Raw genomic sequence first — 24,285 nt, 5'->3', positions numbered from 1 at the left:
AAGTGCACAAAATGATGACCTGATATACATCATACACTGTGAAATGATTACCACGATCAAGTTAATTAACACATTTATCAACTCACCTAATTATCGTTTTTGTGTGGTGAGAACACTTAAGATCTACTCTCAGCAAATTTCAAGTATAAAATGCAGTACTCTTAATGACACTGACATTACTGTATATTATATCTCCAAACTTAGTCATCTTATAAAGTTTGTACTTTTAAAAGTATTGCTCATAATCCCTACATTTCTATATATGCCACTCTACACCAACCTTGATTTTCTAATAATCCATGAAATGTATAATATTCTCCTAATTGACTTTTTTTTTTTAATCTAGCAAGAACTAACAGGGGAGCACCAGTAGATTTTTATCCTATCTCTTTTAGATCTTCCTTTGATTTCCCTTAGACTTAGTCTGAATTCTTTTAGGACTCGGATATACGAAAGCACCTTAACTTGAAAAGCTAAAGCACTGCACTTATTTGCATTCATGGAGTGCCTACTTTGTGCTAGGCTTGGCAATGTTGAACGTGGGAGTCCAGGGACAAGGAAGGTACAGTCTCTGCCCTCGTGTAGTTGACAGTCAATAAAGGAAGAGACATTTAGACCAATAGTTATAACCCCTCAATTAAAAAAGGATTTCATAATGTTAAGACAGTCTGAATTCCCAAGAAACACACAGAACTGAAAAATGTTGCAAACTTTTCAATTTAATTACCAAGAGTTTGTTTCTATCTCTTCTCTTTGAAATCACAGAGACTGGGCTAGAACTTGCTGAGAATCTGTCTTCAGGCCTCTTGCTATAAGAGTTCCCAGAAGATGAAAACAACCTCCTTACAATGTTATTTTTATATTTAAGCAATAAAGTTCCTTTGGGATGGGGCCCAGACTCAGCCTTATCTACTGAATTTAGCTTTATAGTAGTACTACAACAGAAAATTTTTCAAAAAAGTTGAACACAGTAATAATATTAGGTGACATTTATTAAACACTTGCTACATCCAAGGCTCTATTATTATCTTCCCCATTTTACACATGAGGAAAATGGAGTCTGGATAGGTTAGCTAACTTTTCCAAGACCACCCTGACAGTCAGTGGCAGTGCCTGAGCATTCATTCACTAATGCACTGCCTCTTAGGGACTTGGCATGGGCCCTCTTTCAACACTCTTGTCCATCTGCAAATGTCACATGTCATCTCCCACCTACCCTCCTCCCACCCTCCCCCACTCCATCCTCCACCCATGACCTTCTAGCCAACTAGGAGTAATCACGAACATCTCATGTTTCTCCTAACTTTGGTTTCCCAGCCTATCAACAAATTACTTTGAAGTTATGTAGCAATCACATTTATGTCCAATACCTTTCTGCAAATGATCATGTCCTTGAAACTCACCAAAAATCATAAATATTCTGACAAACTGTCTAAACACATCAATGTCCTTTGCTGAAAAACATAGGGGAGTTTGGTTTCTATCTAGGTGAGAGCCCAGTCCCTTGACAATGATTTGTGAGACACAAGATTTGAGTATTTGAGAATCTCTGGTCTATAGCAAAGAGTGACAGCCTGGTGAACTTCAAGACTCTAGACAGCATCAAGGCTGAAGTGCAGCAGTACTCAGTCTTTGTAAACAGCAAGAATCTTGCAGTGCATTCCATCGACTCCTTCCTCCCTCGGCTCCCTCCAGTGGTTGGAGATGATGGGTTCCAAGCCTCTGCTACACTTCTTTCCCACTCAAGAGTTCTCCCAAAGCCCCCCTGCATGTTTTTTTGCTGTCATTATCCAACTGGATGATGGCATCAAACCAAGGCTAATACTCTTAGATTCACTCAAGACCCAAGAACACATTGTTGAGAAATCTCCTAGTCAGCTATTTACACAGAAAAGTTTCCCTGTCTATCCTTCACACATCATAACTCTGTCCTATCTATGCCAACTACTCATTGATACTGCAGAAAACTGAGCTAACAGAGCTGGCTGTGCATTGCCTCTCCTTCCAGGCTTAGTCAATGGACACATTCTTCCTCTACCCTGTTCTTTTTCTCTCTCCTTTTCCATAACTTAGCCCCTGTATTCCAATATTGGTTTACTTGTAAAAGAATCAACCCAAGAATTTACCAAAAATTAAGAACGAGAAACTCACGAAGCGTAATTGATAGTTTATCTGTAAAGGAAGGAGTATAAGAAAGGTGTTAATGGGGAAGGGCAACAGGAGAAACTCCTATATCCCAATATCCTGGTTCTCTTTCCCATATAACTCTTAGGAAAAGGTAGACACTCAATTGTGGAAGTAAAGGAATGCTTCCCCTCATCAGACAACACATCTTTCCTGAAGGGCTGTGTACAAGTTAAATCCCATTTATTCATTAGACATTTGTTAGACATTTTCAAAGTGAGGACTCTATATGGCAGACCCTGGGGGATAAAGAGATTAAGTTGATATGGACTGCTCTTTGAGAGATCGGACTTGTAAATAGACAACTAAGAATACAAGGTTGAAACTGCTGAAATTTTTTTTTTTAATTTTTTTTTTCAACGTTTATTTATTTTTGGGACAGAAAGAGACAGAGCATGAACGGGGGAGGGGCAGAGAGAGAGGGAGACAACAGAATCAGAAACAGGCTCCAGGCTCTGAGCCATCAGCCCAGAGCCCGACGCAGGGCTCGAACTCACGGACCGCAAGATCGTGACCTGGCTGAAGTCGGACGCTTAACCGACTGCGCCACCCAGGCGCCCCTAAACTGCTGAAATTTAAATTCACATAAAGTGCTTTGGAAGCTGAGGAGAAGGAACAGAGATTAAGGGCACAGAGAGAACACAGGAACAGAGGCACAGAAGCTGGAATCTGATGTTATAGGTAGCAGGGAACACCTGGGTTAAAGTAATCATACTTTTTCATAAATGCAACCTCCTGAGCTCTGCCATAGTGAAGCTCACGGTTCCCTAGCTAGTGAAAGCTTGGGCAGTCATTCTGAGAGCCACAGAGAAAGCAGACCTGAAACTCCTACAGAAGAAAAAACAAATCATTATCAAAAAAAAACTATTTTGATCCATTATATTTCAAGAGAACTTCAATTTCATTCCATTGAGGAAAATCAATGTGTATAATTGTGTCTAACAATTAAAATAATGTAAAGCACTAAAGTATAGTCTCCAAGACTCTAGAAGATAAGCTCGTTCTTTCTTTCCTTCTTTTTTTCTTTGTTTTTCTTTCTTTCTTCTTTTTTCTTCCTCCCTCCCTCCCTTCCTCACTCCCTACCTTAGATCCTTCCCTTCCTTCCTCCCTTTCTTTTCTCTTTTCTTTCCTTTCCTTTTCTTTGCTTTCCTTTCCTTTTCTCTTCCCTTTCCCTTCTCTTTCCCCTTCCTTCCCCTTCCCTTCCTTTCCTTTCTTCCTTCCTTCCTCCTTTCCGTTCTTTTTCTGTGAAAGGAACCACTAGTCCCAGAATAATGGCCACATATGTCTAGAGGTCCTAGATGCCTGAATTCCGGTGCAAGGAAGCAACTTTGCGTGCTTCATGACTCAGCACCCAGGTTCGCTGGGATTGTATCTGGGTCCTGGGAATATAGGGATAGGCAGAGCCATAAGCAGGCACTTCTTGGAGACAGGTCAGGCTGCCAGGCTGTCAGGCTGCCACTCTTGCTCCTAAACTGGGCTGCTAAGAAGCTCCTTCTTGTCTGCACATCTCCTCTTGACCTCCCATCCTCATTTTTGCCCCAAAATTGTTACTGAATGTGTAAATAAATAAATGAAGTAACCGTGCTTTAATATTGGCTAAAACACTGGAATTTGCAAATTATTATGTAAAATTTTAGAATCAAATCAAGATTATCCCCATGCTACTCTCATGATTATTTCAGTATGCCTCCTTCCCAAAAACATCTGAGGTTTGTGGGGTTCCTACAGAGTTATTCCTTTGCTCCTTACAAAAGCTGAGTAATAACTTATCATTTGACTTGGATTCTATAGATTTGCATAATGCTTTACTCTTCATTATTAGTCATGTAGGGGTAAAATTTCATTGCACATTATATTAGAACTTACAGAAACTAAAGGTTAATCTAGTCACTCCACTAATTCAAAAATGTTATTAAAATGACCAAGATACAACACACCTAAGTAAGAGGCTTATGTTGAACTTTCAAGTTTCTTTTTTTTTTTTTAGAGAGAGACAGAGAGAAAGACAGAGAGAGAGAGAGAGAGAGAAAGTGTGTGTGTGCAGGCAGAGGAGCAGAGGGTGAGGGAAAGAAAGAATCCAGAGAATCCCAAGATGGGGCTCGATCTCAGTTCCATGAGATCACGACCTGAACTGAAATCAAGAGCTGGATGCCTGACTGAGCCACTCAGGCACCCCAAACTTTCAAGGTTTTTAATTATGAGCCTTTACTGGCTCATAAAATAAATATTTGCTATGAAACTATCCATGTTAGATCTACCTTATATGCTATAAAAACAGTGACCTTTTAAAATTATATATTAAATAAAATTCCAATCATATTCATTGAAAAGAAAACTAACTGAAACCTGATACCAAGGATTTCAAAATTTTTTCAGACTGGGAAGATTACTTTTTACTGTTTCTTTAAAGAAAAGTGAATTTGTCAAACCATATGCAAACTCAATTTTCTACCATGGAAAAAGATGGGTTCTCAGAAACATGGAATTGGATTTAGTCTGTGACCCTAATGGCTCAATAGATGATTCTTCAAAAAGAAAAAAAAAATCAAATAATGTATTCTGAAACTCTTTTCTTTAACTCTTCTCTGAAGTAACATATCCTCCAAGCTTCCTTGGGAGGGAAATAAACTTTTTGTTGTCACAGGTGTGATGCTGTTCCCCACACTTCCTCTCCCAAGGACATGGACATGATTACCAAAGTCCACCCTCTTTAAGCCATGCAGTGCAGAGGAAGAGGAGGAGAAATCTCTGGCAACTGTCATCCCTGTGCAATAGCACCTAAGAGTAGAGGGGACTGTGCCAACAAATGTCATTCTTTGTTTTAGGGGCTGGTCATATTTTTCTATCACCTCTGAAGCAGAGAAAGTGCTAAGCCTAGAAGCCCAGTTTCTGAACCTACTAGAGATACCACAGGAGTTTTTGTTACCTTCAAACCTGCTGGATCCTAAATCAATGCAAACATTCATGGCCAGTTGTCCTAGGAAGTTTGAAGTTGCAATTAATTGCTACTAATCTTCTTGCTCAGAGATGGCAAGTAAATCTTATTCCTGGGGAGTTCAAGAATACAAGGCTCAGATGCCATTGCTCACATCTGTTAAATGGCCTAATACGAGTAACCCAGACCTTCCTAAAGGTCATTGCTCCCACAGAACACAACATCAAAGGATGTTAGTAAGTATGAAGCAAATACAAAAATGAAGTGTTACTTGGTTGTGTACATTTGGAAAATGCTGAGTTAAATATAGTGAAACTGATTTTTTTACTACAAGACATCTCAGGGCTTTTCATAGGTTTTAGGAGCACTGGGAATCGCCAAGATGACTTCACTGAGTCTTTGGTTTGCTTTATTTTCCATCCTCAAGCACCTTCAATGACAAGATGCATTTTAGCTTACAAATGACAGAAAGGAAACTTTGAAAACTTAACAATAAATGTTGAATGATATCTGGGATATAAATAACAGTCTGGGATCCAGCCCCCCAAACTGTTATGAAGGGTCCAGGGGAAAACGAATGTGGTTAACTACAGAGGTCATTTCTAGCTGGTTCATGGGTTTTAGTCTGAAATTCTCCCCCAAATGTCCCCAACACAGCCTGCCCAAAAACCTGGGCACAACTCTAGGGATAAAGGCTCACACCTAACCTTTCTCTTAAAGAAGAGTGGAAAGCAGTGCTCACTTTGGCAGCACACATAGTAAAATTGAAATGATACAGAGAAGATTGGCATGGCCCTTATGCAAGGATGACAGCCAACTTCACGAAGCACTCCATAATTTTTATAGGTCAAATATATTTCAATAAAGCTGAAATTTTAAAGAAGTAAAACAGAAAAGACATACTTCTAACAGGAAAAAACCAAGAATCACAATTATTATTCATTACAAATGTGTCACTCTCAGAATTACCTATGTAAGAAAATGTTCTCTTTCATGCAAACAGTATGAGCCACAAATTAATATGCCCTTAATCTCTAACATCTAAGTAATTTTGAAGCCAGAAACAAGGTAAAATCTGTTCGCCAGGTGTACCACCACAGTGGAATTCCTATACTAAGGAAATATTTCCATTGTGGAATTTCAAGACTCCAAAGGACAATTTGTGTTTCTATTGGGATGTTTTTATAAAATGAACAATTTGGCATATGAGACATGTAAGTTCCATGCAATTTTTGAAAATATATTTGTGGAACTAACCATCTGCATGCCTGGGGAAATACCCCTTCTGAAATAAATGGGTGAGAATGAGTATAATGGTTACATTCTAAGATTTATAAACAGACTTTCTATATCTGTTCACTTTTTCATTACAGAAGTATCAAAGTTCCCAGAGAACCTAAACACCAAATTACATTCATTGAAATAAATATATATTACATTTTATTTTATATAATCACACAGCGCAAGGAAAATATGTAGGTTGAGTTTTCATTTATGAGAGAATATGATCATATACATACCTATATAAATATAAAATCAGATGCAAAAAAATTAACATTCAAGTTCAGTTCTGTTTGTATTTGTTCTCCAACTGACTTTGCATGTGCATATGTGTGAGCACACACACACACACAGACACACACACACACACACCTCAATCTAAAACCTACAATTTACCAAAACCAAAAATATCTTTTCTTTCCTTCACTTCACTTTACAATTCTATCAGGGAAATGGGTAGAGTGCTACATTTAGAGTGACCAAGTAGAATCTCTTAAGATAAAATATGAGTTGAGTTTAAATCTGTAGCTGGTGAAAATCAAGGACATCTATAAACAGATTTTTTTTTTGTGCTATCCAATTTCACATGCATTCGATTCACTAGTGTTAAGAATTGGACTGTGGCACTTACTTCAGCAACACATATGCTAAAACTGGAACAATTACAGAGATTAGCATGTCCCCTGTACAAGGGTGACATGAAAATTCGTGAAGCATTCCATATGAAAACAAAAAAAGCATCCACTGTGATTACATGATGTTACATCTTGACCTGTGCTTTAATCCTGACTGAGCATGTCTTGATTGTATGAATTATTGATTAATTCAGGTGTTATTATTATTTAAAAATGCAACTCATTACTTAGATTTTTCCCAATCACTTATGACTTGCTGATCAGTTTCAAAGCACAGAGGACTCTTACTTCCACTGGATTACAAGTGCACTGTAAAATATAAAAGGTAAGTCTAAAAAGAAAAGTCTAAAAGATAAAAACTGTTTTCTTACCCAAGAACAAGAAGTGAAGAAACTGATGGATGTTGTTTATGGACACTGGATGGTCTATCCAGATGACCTGCAAAGAAAGAAATGTTTCTAGATCAAAAATAGTCCTTCTAGCAACACAAGGGAAGTCAATTATTATGTAACTGCACATTTAAAATACAGAGAGCCTTTTTCAACTACCAAGACTTTCCAGGTTAGAACTGACTTTTCCATACAGTGTTATGATTCTCATAACAATGCTTTGGGGTGGGGAAAGTAGGATTGTTCCTCACTCATGAAGGTTCTTAAACTGTTTCTAGCTTCCACATAAAGTCAAATTTCCTTCCTCCTAATTCCAGCCCTCTTCAATCACCATGGCAGCCTGCTTGACCAAAGGGACTGAGCTTTCTGATGCTATCTCGTCCAGTGACCCTGATATGACCTCTAGAGGTGATATTAAGATTTGTTTTTATGCAAACTCTCCTTCGTGTACAATTAAAAAAAAATTACATGTAATTCTTAACTTGGTTCATAGATAATGAAGTGTTGATGTTCAAGGATTTCTTCTAACTGGTGTTATGGACTTGCTTCATGTTAAGCAAGCAGTATTCCCACCTTCTCTGAGGGACACACAATCCTTGCACCATTTGGGCAGTACCAACGCTGCAGCCAAACAGTATGTTCCCAAAATAGAAATCTGTTTCTGATGTTTGGCAAACATACTCCACAGCCTTTATGAGACTTGAAGGCATCTGGATATCTGGATATATAAGTTTGGATCCAAAAAGATATCATTTTCCCAGAATCATGTAGAATGCTCTCTTATGCATGTTCTTCTCAGATTCCTCCTCCATGAGCCCCAAGGAGTTCACTGTCCACTACTCTTTCAGGGCACTGGCCACTTTCTAGGGTGCCTAATTGCTATTTGAGCTCTTGTTGGTCCCCCCCAACACTGGAGTATGAGCACAAGGCTAGAATCTGGTCTCACTCCTCCCTGTACCCAGCATCTGGCACAGAGTAGAAGTGCTAAAAGCATGCACTGAAGGAACCATGAGCCACACCACTGTTTACATCTTCTGAGTGCCAGGAAGTACTTGCCACTACCCAGACACATGCTCTTCATTGCCTGACACCCACCCTTTGCTCAACGACAGTCTCCCTTCCTGGAATGCCCTTCCCTGTGTCTTCACTGATTGAAGCCGCATCTATCTTTCAAAGACATATTCCCCAAAGCACCTTCTCCAAGAGTGATTTTCTGATCCTCTCTCCAGTACCCCTGATGGCACCTGCCCTAGTTGGCACTGTATGAAAGTCATGTGTTGCCAGTCTCTCCCCTCCATGGGGGAACAGGATTAGTTCCTCTCAACAACTCATGGCTGTCTGAACCTAGCCTGTAAAACGGTGAATAATAAATCACATTCAGCTGGGTGAGGACTGTGGCAAGAGCTTGCTCTTTCTCCAGAGACCCTAGAGTTCAAGAAAAGAATGACTAAGGATATAGAAAAATATGTATAGGAAAGAAAGTAGGAGAGATGACTTCATATGTGGAGCCCTCTCTTTACATAAAAGTATATTTTAAGTGAACCATTGAAAGAGGTCTTAATGAATCCTTTAATTAAGAATCTGATAGGTGGGGCGCCTAGGTGGCTCAGTCAGTTGAGAGTCTAACTCTTGATTTCAGCTCAGATCATGATCTCAGGGTCATGGGATAGAGCCCCATGGCAGGCTCCACACTCATGGAACCTGCTTGGGATCTGCTTGGGATTCTCTCTCTCTCTCTCTCTCTCTCTCTCTCTCTAATAAAAATAAGATAAAACAGCCAACTTGTGAAAGAAAACAAAGAATATGATACTGGAACACTTCATAGCAGAACTTTCTAAACTGGAAGATTAACATACATAAAATTACAGAAATACCAAACTTGAGACAAGAACATGAAAGTATTACTTACAGATTATATTGGAATATTTTAGGCCATTCTTAGTCCATATTTGGTAAGGTCCATTCTACTTGACTACATAGGAAGCTACCAAGGGAGCAAGAATTGTGTTTTCAGGAATCTGAGTCCTACACTTCTAGTTTCTGGGCAAATCAGGGTGTCTACAGTGATTTCCAGTGCTTCCATCTATTTGCTCAGTTGTTCAGGTCCCAAATAGTTATCCACTATGGGCAAGTCACTGTGCCAGTTAGTGTCACTGCTACTGCTGCTGTTGCTGTTATCAGCCCTTAAAGCTAATAGAACTACAGAAAATCACACTTACTACTATTTCAAAGAAGAGCTACATAACTGTCAAAAACTCTAAAAATTAAGTAGTTGGAATGTTGAAGAGTCTAGGAATCAAACGGGAAAATCAATGTGGTCAGACACGCTGGGTTGTCAACCTGAAGACATTAACATTTTTATTTAATTTGTAAGATAGCTGGACACTACTGCAAATTTCTGAGAAAGTGACTACCAAGATCAAATCAACTCTAAGTGAGATGATGCAGGGGACTCAAGCAGGCAGACTGAGGAAAGGCTGGAGTTTAGAAGGCAGTTGTGGAAGGAAGAGAAGAAAGTTGCAAAAGGGTGGATTTCAGACATACTTTAGCAGAGGCAGACTAATAAGAGAAGGGACAAAGGGTAAGCTAAGAGGAAGATGTGATACTATCTATCATAATGGGCCTGGGGGCAGTGCAGGTTGGAGTGGTTGAAGGTCACAAGGTCAGAGTTGTCTTTTACTAAAGGGAAACGGGGTTAGAGAAGAGTCTAGAGAGAAAATTCACCAGGTTCTCTTGCAGGTTTAGGCATCAATGAAACATGCAAGAAAACCCACCTCTTTTTGACAAGAATGATCAATTTGACCACACAGACATGAGAGATATTTGGACAGATGACTTAGAGATCTCTTCCAGCTTGGGAGAGTCCACAATTCTACAAGACATGTCCGGAGAGAGTATTTAAAATCTGACTAATCATTGGAGTGCCATAAGGAAGTGATTTAAGGAGAAGATAAAATCTCAAAAATATTCAACTAGAAAGATGGAGGGAGTAAGCAGTAGCTTCTTTACTCCAGACAAAAACAAGGAAGGCCAGGATCAGAAAAGGAATGAAGAGAACTAGAAACAAGAGATAAAGACATAATATATTTTGCATAACGTCAAAGAACAACAATTTCAGCACTGCCAAACTCTATGCCACTTTAATCTGTTCCACTTGAGGAATAATTTGTTCTTTGTCAGTATCTTAATCATAAGAAGTTTTTGCCAGTGGTCAATGTATTAGCAATGGCATTTACAAAATCATTTCAATTAGCTTTTTTTCCTAGGAGCACCTAACCTGGGAGATCTCCCACCCAGCCCTGCACAAAGCCTATCTGCCCAGAAAGGCATGAATGATCAAATATATACTTATATAAAGTATATATAATATACATATGTAAATATGTATATTATACACACACACACACACCATTTTGGTAAAAAGTTTCCCAATTTGTTAGCCACATGGTTCTCAAATTAGAAGAGGGGCCAAAGAAACCCTCCATTTCCCAAATGAAAGATTGCAGACCTACTCACTTAAATGATATCCCTAATTGTTGCTGACTCTTGGCTTCACCAATGCCAAAGGCCCCTCCTGCAAACCTCACTCCCAGCCCCCACTCCTGCCCAGTTCCTTTTCTTAATGCTGATGGTTAAGACACAGCCACATTAAAGTGAGGCTCTGCAAATGCCCTTACTGAAAACTACAAAAGCCTATCTGTTTGATATACTTCAAATGCTTTCTGTGATCACATATGTTGGAACTTCCTACCAAAGTTTCCAACTTGTTTGTTATGGAATATAGAGAAAGATGAAACAGCTTTCACTGAATTTCCAGATTTTTCACATTGATTGACTTTATTTGTGAATTTCACCTCAAAGTGTAATCGTTTAGTGCAAACGTCTCAATTTCCCAAAGTCCTGCCTGTTACTTTAAAGCTTTCTCATTTCCTGAGAACAAACTGAGGGCTGTGGGGGGGGTGGGAGGGAGGGGAGGGTGGGTGATGGGTATTGAAGAGGGCATCTTTTGGGATGAGCACTGGGTGTTGTATGGAAACCAATTTGACAATAAATTTCATATATTTAAAATAAATATATAAATAAATAATCTTTCTCATTTCCAAGCACTGTGTGGTCCACACCATACAGCACAGCTCACACCTAGGTTTCTTGAGATCAATGCAAATGGAGCTCATACTAGAAAAGGCAAACAGTAAGCAGCCTTTATGAAGTCTTATCTGCAGAGTACGCATGAATGTTTCAAAGTAGGTTTGACACATCCTGAGGAGGACAGTGAAGCTTCCACAACTTTTCACCTATATTAAGGGAGACACTTATTGCTTCCTATGAGGAAACAGCTGACTTACAAGTTCATTCTCCTAAATGGGATACCTTAAGTTAGAGGCTAGCAAGCTAAAAAAAAAAAAATACTTGCTTTAATTCACACTTTAAAAATTATTAATCCAATGGCTTGACTAGGGGAGGTTGCAAAACTAGTGGAAATCAATGGTATTTTTGAAGTCAGAATGCTTAGGACCTAGTCCCGGTTCTGTGCTAGCCATGTGACCTTAAGCAAGTCATATGGCCTCTCTGATCACCTGTGAAATGGTGCTAAGCCCTGAATTCCTGACCCCATAAGGTCCTTTCAGGAAGATCAGATACCATAAAGGAGGGCAAGTTCCATGAAAAGTCGAAGTTGCACTGCACACCCATGTATTCGGTGAGTGCTCCAAATGATAAGGTTCGCCTTAACCTTGAAAGTTAAAGTTCACTTAAACAAGGATACAAGTAGCATAAAGATACACTGAGAGTACAATACCTCTTGGATGGCTTTCTCCTGAAAAGCAATAGCGTTCATGAATTCAAGAAATACTGCAGCAAGTAAGATGAACATGGTCAAAAAAGAAAAAATCTTGGAAGACTGTGTGCATACATGTATTATGGTTAAATATCAATGCAGAGAGAATACTAATCAAATTCATGAATTTATGCTTTAATTTCCAAAGCTAAATATTAGTTTGATTTGAGTAATATCTAGTGTGCTTTTATCTCAGGTATTAGCATATAAAAGGCTGACCCTTAGCTCCCTGTCCTCCCAGAGGTACAACTTATTATGTACCCAGAGGTACATTTATTAGTGGCCATGAACACTCTATAATCAAAGAACAACCTGTTACTTAAACAGTGTGCTTAATTGTGAGAAATAGAATCAGAAGAAAAACTCATCAACCTCCAAAGCATCCTTCCCTAGTGTGACATTAGCTAAACTCAAGTCAGGACACATACTCCACAAATGCACATCAAATAATAAGAACAATATTCTATTCCTCATAAACAACATTTGTAAGTCAATTTAATGTTGATGCAGTGTTTGGGAAAAGCCTTATAGAGATCTTACACTCCTGATAAAGGACAAAGGGAAAAGGTAGTTTCTCTGCAGAGTGTGAACTGGGAGGCCTACTTCAAAGGCAGTTTACATACCCTATTTAAAAAAACCCGAGAACTATTTAACTCTTGTCTTTCAAGGGACTGATGTTCTGGGATCATCACCTTGAAAACCCAGTGGGAACCTTTGTCACACATAGCTTGCTCTTATTAATATTCAGATCCAGCATAAGTTACATGGGCATGACAGGGGACAGAGCAGCTTTTTATGGCTGGAGTGGGAAGGGATGCCTCAATTTCCCCACACCAGAGCCATAAAGAGGTGCCAATAGTCCACAGAAGCCTCTGCCAAAGGGAAACCTCCATGACTCTGGGTCTTTATTTCCAGCCCAGACGGTTCCCTTGAGCTCTGACCCTGGATGCTTGCTTCCTAGATGTTCCACCAATAATCCCTCACACTCAGGTTCTAAATTTGCCCAAACTGCTCGTGCTTCAGCACTCCCCATCTCAGTAAGTGGAACTAGTCATATAAGACAGAAAGCTGTGTAGTCATTCTTAGCAGCCTGCTCTGCATAACCCTCACCCAAATCCAATCCATCACAGAAAGTCCCGATGGTCTATCTCTGAATCAGATGTACTATCTGTAAAGGTCACTTTTAGGCAACAGGCTTGAACAATGGAAACTGGAGTAAGGTAAAAGGGCCCTCGGTGACCACTAGGCTGAATGCAAACAGGCCCATCAGGTGATCCACCTCAAAATACCCACAAGCCCTAGCTGACTAATGGGCTACTTACAACCAGGCACAAGTACCAAAAAAGGAAAACTCCATACTTTCTCATACCTCCTCACCTCCCCACCTTCACTACGACCCCCACCACTGCCTCCTGGTACATAATCTCTCCTTTGCTGTCCTGTCGGCTGCCCCCTTGCACTGTATTCACTAAACTGCTATCTCCTTTGTTCTGCCTTGAGTGAATTCTTTTGCCACCTGCACCATCAGCCTCCACCTGATCAGGTCACCCCACAGTATCTAGAATCATACTCTTTGTTAAAATCCTGTCATTGTTCCCTACTGTCCAAGAAATGAAAGACAACTCTTCAAACTGACCCACCTGATTGTGGTTCCCCAACCCTCCTTCTATGACTTCAGGACAACCACCCTCACTTGGCCACCTCCTGCTTTGGAAAATACCATGCTTCTTCAGTCCTCCTTGATTTTGTTCATCTATGCCCTTCCCTCTGCTTCTCTTTCTAAGGATATGGAATTCATCCTTCAAAGCCTAATCTAAATCCTCTTCTTTGAGAAAGATGTGCTAAGGTCCAATTGGCCCCCCAGGGGAAGTCAGTCACTCCCTCCTCTCTTGTTCCAAGGATGCTGTCACATATTCAAGCATAATACAAGCACTTTGTGATATAATCTCCCCACTAGCCTATGGGATCTCTGAAAGCAGTACCTGTGTCTTACTCCATCAGCTTTTCACCAGTTCCCAGTTCCAAGAATGTGAGCGTGTTGAATGACATTTTAATTGAGGCTAAAACCAGAAGAGTTAAGCTATACTTTTATCACAATTTTTTTTTGTTTTACCACCATTAACCAAGTGCTTTCCCCACAACATAATTACATTAACCTAAACAGCTTTCAGTTAATTTAAGAGGAGTAGGAGCATTTTTTTGTCCAATTCATTCTAATCATTCAAGAATCTGGGTACCTGTGAATTGATTTGAAAACCAATTTGCACACAATGGTCCTGGCTTGGTTGGGGGAGGGGGAGTAGATCCTATACCTGCTCCTGGCAGATAGAAGGGTCCAATTCTCTCCCCTCCCCAAAAGTGCCAGGCCATGCTCCTCATACTCAGAGGCATAGATTTCTCTATGCAATGACTGACTGATGTTGGGGCAGGGGTACCCAGGCCTTCTCATCACTAAGCCCAAACCTCTCCAATCTGGCCATTTTGGTCCACGTACATTCAAAGTCATGAGTCAAATGCTTTCCAGCTATTCCCTGGAGTTTAATGGAAAAAATCACCTTTCGATGCCTTGGTGTAGTCACACCTCAATGCTCCCCTTTCTTTTGGAACATACAGAGAAATAAGCAAAACAAAGCTATGTACTTCAGACACAACTGGACTCTTTTATTTTTTAGAGCAAGCACTTCAGTTGGCAGTATTTGTTTCTGAATGTGATCATTGTGAATACCTTTTGGAGTGAGTAAAATAAATTGGCTACCTATTTGACTGCAGAATTAAATGCTTAATTTTATAAAACAGGAGGAATTTATGATTCCTCCAGAAATTACATTTTCTCCCTTATACAGGTGCAGCTCTGGGTAAGAGAAGGACTCTGTTAAGAAGTTCTGTCATCGCCTGGGATGGGCTTTCAGCCTGAGAATCACCCTCTGCCCTGATATTCAGAGTCAAGCAACTAACCTCAAAATAGGAGAGAATACATAGGATCAAAACAGGAGTTCATTCCATTATGAAGAACAAGGAGAAATTTATTACTGTACTATTTTATCTACCTATGGAGATACACCATACATGAAAACCTTTCTCAGAACTGCTTGAAAATATATTTTGCTGATATAAATAACAACATTCACAAGGTAAGGACCCAAAAGAGAACCATTTAGTAGTAAAATAACCAGCCAACATGAGAAAACCCAAGTGTTCCTCTCTGCAAACACCACCATCTGTAATGGCCTCACCCGTCACCCAAGGTCCCCTGTCACAGCAAACCACACTTCAAGCCACTGAGCTATATAAATAAAGAGCTATCTGCATTTTAATCCATTACAAATGTAATGACCTCAGCCAACCAAGCCAGAGCCATGGATGATTCACTGGCCTGCTTGCTCACACTGTTTTCCCAGTATCAAGTAATGAGAACTCCAGGGCTCCTCATCTGCCATTTTAAATTAGAAAAGGAAAAAACATACTTCTCTGAGGGGTTAGTCACTATATAAAAAATTGATCCTCTTATTTCTTTAAAAAAATAAGTCAAAAAATAATAATTCAAAATTCCCTTAATTAGTATAATTAACATTATTCTTGCTTTAAGATTCCTTCTTCATGTGTGGGGTCAGAGAAAATAGTAATCTACTGACGACTATACCCCCAGAGGAACAGCAGGGACCATACAGACCTTGCCCTGTCCTTTTTTTCCTCATTTCTTTCTCCTGGCCTTGCCAGATTTACAGCTATCTATTCTCTTATCTTTCACATTTTGTTTCCACCTGGGAAAGAGCAAAATTCCTTGAAATCTTAAAAATACTAGCTTCTAGTTTGCTCAAAACCTCTGAGTCACTTGGTGCGTTAACTGTGCTTCCCACGTGCAACGGTATTTACACATTCATGTTTTAGAATTTGATATAAAGAATTGATTTAAGAATTGATCACATCTCACGGCCACTTTTTTCTTTTGGATATTTCTACTTTCAAACCCCTATCACATGGCTTCGTGGTAGCTTTACTTTCAGAGTTATAAACGGTGCCACTATTTACAAGCAAAATTTGACTTTATAGAATGAAGGTAGTAAGTGTCGGTCACAAAATAAAATTTGGGACCACTGATAAAATAATTCATTGAGTTTCTCTAGCAATACACTTAGTTCATCTGGTTGGTTATTAAATAAAAATTCCATTTCCTTAATTCATAGGAGACTTAAAAGCTACAGCAGCCTCCACCCCTAATGCAATGCAGAACATGCTATTCTTCCTTTTATTGATAGAAAAATTATTCAAAACTGCCAGAGTTCCCTTCCCTCTCACACCCAATTTGGCTATATTTGTCAAAGAAAGAACAGTTTCAGAAACATCAATTTAAACACAATAAAACTATTTTAACACATGTTGTTCTGCCAACCATAAAAGCTTCTCCTCAACCTGAGTTGTTCACTTTAATTTGTTCCTGTTTACTTTATTTACTTTGGGGGGTCCTATTTACTTATTGCTGTAGGGGCATTTGTTTATATTTATCTAGGCTTCAGTTATACATACTACAGCTTTTTAGATTCATACAGGGGGTTCAGCTTTTACGTTGGCATTACTCCATCTTAAAAGATGGATTTTCTGGAGTAGCTGAGAGTTCTATGCTCAGTCTGGATGGGCTCAGATATGAGTCCTAATGCAAACTCCTTATCTTTTAAACACAAAACCAAATGACACCTCAAGTGGATCCTTTAAAAATCCACTATTGCAACATGGCCTTCAAACTTGGAAAAGTCTGCAGTGTCACAGTTCATCAGCTGCTCAGCCTACTAAAGCCAGGTAAATCTCTTGCTTTCCTTCTCCCCTCAATTGTGCTAATGTGCCTTGGACAGCCTCTGGCTATGTTACTTGCTCACTTTCCTCACAAATCTGTTTCTGAGGTTTAGGCTGATACTGGGAACTTTCTAGAATTTTCCAAAGAAGAGTCAAAGAGTGCCTCCTGCAGTGCTACCTGCGATGGTATCCCTATGGAGGCCTCAAAACACCAGCAAACCACCTGTGCACCCAACCATCCTCCCAACCAGGCATCCCTCCCAGGGTGTTCTAGAAGACATCTTTCTGAACCCGCGGTGATGAGAAAATGACAGCGAGCCTGCAGTGATGAGAAAATGGCAGCGAGCCTGCAGTGATAAGAAAATGGCAGCAAGCCCGCGGTGATAAGAAAATGGCAGCGGGCCACCCAAGGCCTGTTACCTCACAGAAGCCCTCACCAGCCTGCGTTCACCTTCTTCCCTCTCAGAGGCGTCCACTTTGAGGAGCCAGTGCCCGGGGCCCAGGGGTGCGGAGGAGCTGGCAGGGGCCAGATGAGAGCCTGGAAGCTCCTCCTTGGCCTCCAGTCCTCACGGAAAGCCGTGAGGGTTGGTCAACAAAGAGCAGCCTCAGATTCCTCAGATGATGAAACACCTAAACCGGCTATGCTCCCAGAGTACCTAGCGGGGGAAGAGGGGCAAGGTGCATTTCCGCCTTGACCTAAGCTATTGGGGTTGTGTAGAACGCCTCCGGAACTGGGATGCAGGAAGCTCCTTCCGCTCAGCTCCTGGCTTCCGACCGCCAAGGTTCCGCTTCAGCATAGGGCACTGGCGAGCAGCACCTGCTGAGGTCTGTGGAGCCCAGAGATGGGGATCTTTTGGGTCCAATCTGGGCTCCATAGTGGAGCTAAAGAAGCTCAGATCTCCTGCTAATCAAAAGGGCCCTTATAGCCTGAGGGGAACCAAAATTTAATCCATGGTTGAGGAGCAAGTTGAGTATCAAGCTGAGCATGAAGTCCTGCCGGGTCAATGCCACTCAACAGGGGCAGCTTCAGTGATGCTTGGAGCCCCAGAGGTGAAAGGGAGGACAACTGTAGGCGTTCTCCTTGACTTGTCATCTTTTTAAGCATGACAATGATCCCAACTGCAAGACAGCTTTCTTTCATACTTCCCAGTCTGCCCTCCTGGCCAGCCTTTCCCACAGAGACATCCACCAGGGCTTTGCAGGGTTGCCCTGTGCCATGCAATTGGACTTCTCAAGTCTGTTTTAAAGATTCTCAGAGAAGGCAATTCCACCACTTCCCTCAGCCACCCATCACAGAATTGAGAAAGGAGATTTAACATGACATGTTGTTTTCTCAAGCTGGCCAATTTTATGACAAGTTAAAAAGACCTTCAATTAGTTGAAAGATTAAAAACCAACTTTAGTTCTAATCCAGCATACAGTATGGGATGAACAAAGTAAATATTAGTGTCACATCATTAATATTAAACTTTTTTTCATAATAGTGACAAACTTTGTCCCTCAAAACAAGAAGGACATGCCACAGAAAGGGCTCCAGAACTTTCCCTCTCCAATGCAACGTTTTGGATTTCTAAACTGACTACTCAATCATTGCATAGAATATATGTATATGTATGATGTAAAAATATATCAAAACAGCATGTTGTACACTTCAAATATGTCTTTTTTAAATTTGTCAATCATATCTCAATAAATGCTGGGGCAGTGCATCACTATGAGGGGAGTCTTTGGATATATTCTTTCCCCACTATAAAATTAAAGTTAAAATTCTAGTACCCCTGAAACTAACATAGCATCGTGTGTCCACTATACTTCCATTAAAAAAAAAAAAGTTAAAATCCTAAACTTTTACGGAGTTTAAAAACAAGCTCCTAAACTCATTTTCAAGAGGGACTCATTTTAAAACATCATGAGTCTTCCCAAAGTGCATTTTAAATAGACCATTTGGATTTGTAGCTACAGTACAGCCTTCAGGCACCACAAACTCTAATTATGAAGCTTAAAAGCTTCACCTTGGCAAGACATCTGAAATAACCAGGAAATGGTAAAACAGAAAGTTGTTTAGTAAGGTAGGTATTTACATAACAATTCCCTAAATCCTAAAGCACAATGTTGCATCAGGGGCAGAAGAGCCAAGTCCCATCTTCCGACTGTCATGTTCTTCTCATCCTAAAACAAATCAATTCTTTTAGTGCCAGATTACATGCAAGGGGGTAAGGACAGCATGTAGGTATGTATTACTTGTCATTTGTAGAGCATATCATCAGCATTAATTAACTTTGATTATACAATTAGTATTGAGTTGTCAAAGACAACATTCAAAACAGAAGGATTATTAAAAGCATTAATCCTAATAATGATCGACCCATCTTCCTCAGAAACAACCATGACTCGCCCCCAAAAGCAGAAAGATTAGCAGCAGCAGAGCAAAGCAGGAAGAGTTTGGGCTTAAGTATAAATCCTGGCTAGTCTTGGAGACTGTAATTAACTTCTCTGAAGCCACCGTGTCCTCTCACCAATGGGACCAGTAATAAATAGTACCTGCTCATATAGGAGGGAGGATTTGATGGGATGATGCATGCAACTTGCCCGGCACAGAGCCAGGCAAGAAGAAGGCCCTGGTAAGTGGGGCTATAATTACCATCAGGAAGAACAATTAAATACTCACCAAAGGTGGGCAGGGCTTCCAGGTGTCCATCCCTTCGGAACACAGCATGCAGGATTTGGGAGACTTCTACCTGAGCTTCTTCTGGTTTTGCTTTACCTCTGGTTTTTCTCACAGGGGACCTGCCAGTATCAGAGACTAGGCATTCCTCTGCAAAGAAAGGACAGCCATGAGTAGTCTCTACAGCAAGCCCCCAAAATTCCATGGAAATTTCCAAAGGAATTCCTTGGACGACAAAAACAAAACAAAACAAAAAAACAAATGATGTAAGGTTTTATCTCTATGTGGGCATCAAACTGCTGGTTGTTTGCTTCATACTCAAAGGAGATAAGTATCCCATTTTTACATCTCTTGAGGGAAAAGAGAACACACTCGCACAAAATCGACATCAAGCCACTCCTGGCTTATAAGAACACCCACACCTTTGTTCATCCCTGGTTCAGTCAGATACCATTTTGCAAAAATGTAACATTTCACTACATCTGGAATACATGGATCAATGTGTGATTTCAGTTTCCATTAAAAGTCCCCCATTTTTCCTGGTATGATACTAATATATTGTGGTATACTTTAATGAGGCATGATCTGTTTTACTTGTGGGAAAATTCAATGATAAATACATGAAGGGAATTTAAGCAGTGCTATTTTAATCCATCTTGAATAAAAAAAAAATTAAAAAAATCAGTGAGGGGCACCTGAGTGGCTCAGTCAGTTAAGCGACTGACTCTTGATCTCAGCTCAGATCTTGATCTGAGTGTTGTGAGTTCAAGCCTCACATTGGTCTCTGTGCTGGACATGAAGCCTACTAAAAAAAAAAAAAAAAAAAAAACAACCAGTGAATTCTGGAAGGTTCCACCCTTTTAGTCCACATCCCCATCAGTCCTGGCCTGCACTCCTCACTCGAGTCCTTCCCACTCTCAGTCTTGTCCCCTCCAAACTGTTCTCCACCCAGCAGCCAACATGATCTCTAAAAAAGTTCATGCCACACCATTCCCGCAGTGGGAATGCTGTCTGCTCCATGCCACAAGCACTTATTGGCTGTTGAGGAAAACCTGCTCCCATTCTCAAGGCCTCTAATACCCACCCCTGATCGTAATGGCTGCTCTTCTCTCCTCACTGCACAACAATTAGAACCTTGCTATAGCTTTTACTAAAAATTTTAATGTAACAAACTGTGAAAGAGACATGGTCTGGCATTGAAACCCAGAAAAAAAGATAATTTTTTTTTCTGGGAGATAATTAACTAAAAAGAAAAACCAATTGTTAAAATACATTCCCAGAGGGCCTAAATGCCTATTCCTTTATGCTTCTATTCTCAACTTAGCAGGAGTAAGTTTGGAACACTGAAATTACCTATGCTCTCCAACCTACAGACTGTGAGCGAACCCCTAAGGGTCTCTCACAAGGATGGGAGTAGGGTAGCAACATGGAACTTGCTGAGGGTTTTGCCTTAGTGATGCTGGCATAGCCAAGTGGATCCTTATCGATGGTTTGGCCCAAGCCCCTCATTTTCTAATTAAGGACAATGAAGCCCAGTGGCTTCCTTGGGAAGGAATCCTTCCTTTGGGAAGGATTGTCTAGAATCTTAGAGCAAGAGATCAGTTGTGCCCAGGTGAGAAAGCCTGGCTGTACCCACCGTATCATGCCCACATGTATTTTGCACCCACAAAAAGTCCCTATGTCTGCTAAAGATGTCTTCTTACTTCCTAGTACAGGGACGGTATTTTTCATATGAGAAATGTGTTTCCTGCTTTCAGGGGGACAGAGGAGTGTGTGAGTGTCTTCACACCAGTTGCTTCACAAGTAGCTCCAATTCAAAATAATCAGTATACCGTTGTAGTACATTTTGGGCAGCCTGCCCTTGGCCCCCACAGCACAGAACCTTAAGTTGCTTTTATACTAGAAAACATCTTTACCCAAAGACTATGAGCAAGATACGGTTTTGTTCTCTGGCCATTTTTTTCCCAGCATTTGTATAATTATCTGTAGCTTCAGTTGCTATGGAAAGCAAACACTACTTGCCATGACAACAGTAATAACTTAAGGTATGCAGCTTGTCTCAGACTATGAAGCTTCAAAAACACTGAAATGTGTAGGGCTTTAATATCCTTCCTTTAAAAAAATCAATCAAATGACCTTCCCAGAAAAGCCACCTGAGTGTTCACTTTGTCTATGATATCTGTCATGAAAAGCCAGCATACCTCAACAAGGAATGCCCAAGGGCTGAAATCAAAGGATATTTTAGTAAAAATTGATTTCAAAAACAGGTTCCTAAGAATCAAAGAACAAATAAATGAAGATTTACTGTGTACCTATTCTGCACTAGAAGTGTGTAGATTCTTTTACATACATTTCATCTGATTGTGATTGTACTTCATTTTACAGAAGAGACAAACAGACCCAGAAAAGTGAAATAACTAGTCCAGAGAGACAGAACCAGGATTCAAACTCGGGGTGAGCTGGCTCCACCCAGCCCACCATACATTGTTTATTCAAGCAGTCTAGTCACCTGATTATTTTGATCAACCCAAAACTGAAAGTTCAGAATGAATTTGGGTTAAAAAATATAGAAAACAAATAGTCCTTTTTTTTTTTCAAAATCAATCCAATCACTGGCCTTCTTCTCAGTATACCCTAGGAATAGCTACAGTCCCCTCTTATCTGGCTCCCTCTGCCTCAGGTCAGACAAGAAATGATGAGGGTAGGCAGTACGTTGGGAATTCTTGCTGAAACTCACTAATATGGCTATCAAAATGACAGATAATAAGTAGTGTTGAGGATGTGAAGGAATTGGAACCCTCATACACTGCTGGTGAGAAGGCAGAGTAGTACAGCCACATTGGAAAACAGTCTGGCAGTTCCTTAAAGGTTAAACATAGAGTTACCACAGGACTCAGCAATTTCACTCCTAGGTGTGTCCCCAGAAGAATTGAAAATATATGTCCACATCAAAAATTGTACAGGAATGCTTATATAGCATTCTTCATAATAGCCAAAAAGTGGAAATAACCCAACTGTCAATTAAATGGTGGCTGGATAAACAAAATATAGTCTATCCATGCCGTGGAATATTACTCAGCCATAAAAATGAGTGGAGTATTGACTGATGATACAGTAGGGATGAAGCTTGAAAACATTATGCTAAATGCAATAATCTGGTCACTAAGAGACATATGCTGTATGATTCCACCTATATGAGTACCTAGAGTTGCCAGATTCATAGAGACAGAAAGTAGAATAGAATGCCAGGAGCTAGAGGAAAGAGGAAATGGAAAGTCATCATCTAGGGGTGCCTGGGTGGCTCAGTCGGTTAGACATCGACTTCAGCTCAGGTCATGGTTTCACTGTTCCTGAGTTTGAGCCCTTCATCGGGCTCTGTGCTGACAGGGGGTGATGAAATGTTCTGGAATTACATAATTCCAGGTTGTGTGATGTTTGTACAATCTTGTGAATACACTGTTAAACCACTGAATTGTATTCTTCTAAAGGGCAAATTTTTGAGATATGTAAATTATATATCAATTAAAAATTTGATGTAAGAAAAGAAGAATCTAGGTGTGAGAGCTCGTGTCTATGTCAGAAATGAAAGGGAGAGGAAGGAGAGGAAATTGATAATTATGAGAAACCATGCAAAGGCAATGTACCAACCTGCTTGGCCACAAACAGCTCCTTGTACCGTGGTTGCACACAATCACATGCCACAGTTAGCTCAAACCAAGGATGGGCTTCATGGCTGGAGAGCAAATATTTGAGTAAAATATGTGTACATCCTTATGATTATTTTAAACGTGACAGAAAAATCACTATAAAACACAGTTGATAACTAGCCATAATGGCTAACTGGTCAGTGGCTAACTAGAGGATATAAGAAATAATTACATTATGAATAAATGTTAATACTGTATTTGAATACAACCTGGAGGTAATTATATATTCCAACCCCATGTCTTTTGAGTAAATTGTACCTCATTTTCACTACTGATATTGGATAATAGAAATCTCTGTGGATAGCTAACAGGATACTAGGGTAAATTAACAATAAGCATAATTTAATTAAGCTATTTGAGAAAGTCTGCTGCCTATTGGATTCGTTACAAGTTCATCAAAGTTCTTGATTTACAGCAATTTATGGCATAAGTTCCTGGCTGTCTCATGGGACAAGGAATTGCCACAAACTTTTTAGAATGAAGAAAAGTGGGCTCCTGGGTGGCTCACTTTGTTGAGCATCCGACTCTTGATTTCAGCTCAGGTCATGATCTTATGGTTTCTGAGTTCAAACCCCACATCAGGCTCTGTGCTGACAGTGTGGGGCCTACTTGGGATCCTCTCTCTTCCTCTCTCTGTGCCCTTCCTCTGCTCACTCTCTCTCTCTCTCAAAAATAAATAAACTTTAAAAAATAGAATGAAGAAAAGTAAGGAGACTGTTGGAAACCGAACTGAGCTTTCAACTTGCAATGAGCCCTTGGCACTTAATGGAACACTGAAGTCAATGCTCTTCATGGTGTAGCTAATTATCACCAAAAGGTGCTACCTATACCAAATCCAACAGGTGAGCCCCTTCTCAGATTTGT

At 40.2% G+C, this 24,285-nt stretch overlaps 1 protein-coding gene and 2 non-coding genes across 9 annotated transcripts in view; 2 read left to right on the top strand and 1 right to left on the bottom strand.

The window, feature by feature from the left end:
• The window catches only part of PASD1 (PAS domain containing repressor 1), a 188,555-nt gene that overhangs the window by 89,603 nt on the left and 74,667 nt on the right, over nucleotides 1–24,285 (bottom strand). For all 7 annotated transcript variants that reach the window (XM_047844743.1, XM_047844742.1, XM_047844746.1 and 4 more), the window contains exons 3-5: nucleotides 23,363–23,447; nucleotides 19,718–19,864; nucleotides 7,407–7,473 (exon numbers count right to left, since the gene is read on the bottom strand). The gene's annotated coding sequence lies outside the window, so the exon portion shown is untranslated. The remainder of the gene's footprint in view (nucleotides 1–7,406; nucleotides 7,474–19,717; nucleotides 19,865–23,362; nucleotides 23,448–24,285) is intronic.
• On the top strand, nucleotides 5,854–5,960 carry LOC125157965 (U6 spliceosomal RNA). Its single transcript, XR_007149105.1, has one exon. It is a non-coding gene; the product is annotated as a U6 spliceosomal RNA (small nuclear RNA).
• LOC125158002 (U6 spliceosomal RNA) lies at nucleotides 7,021–7,128 on the top strand. The gene has a single exon (XR_007149135.1). It is a non-coding gene; the product is annotated as a U6 spliceosomal RNA (small nuclear RNA).

This window comes from Prionailurus viverrinus, chromosome X (genome assembly GCF_022837055.1).
Source record: "Prionailurus viverrinus isolate Anna chromosome X, UM_Priviv_1.0, whole genome shotgun sequence".
NCBI classification, from domain to species: domain Eukaryota; kingdom Metazoa; phylum Chordata; class Mammalia; order Carnivora; family Felidae; genus Prionailurus; species Prionailurus viverrinus.
Note: the sequence above shows the minus strand (reverse complement) of the source record. Positions and strands in the feature narration are given on the sequence as shown.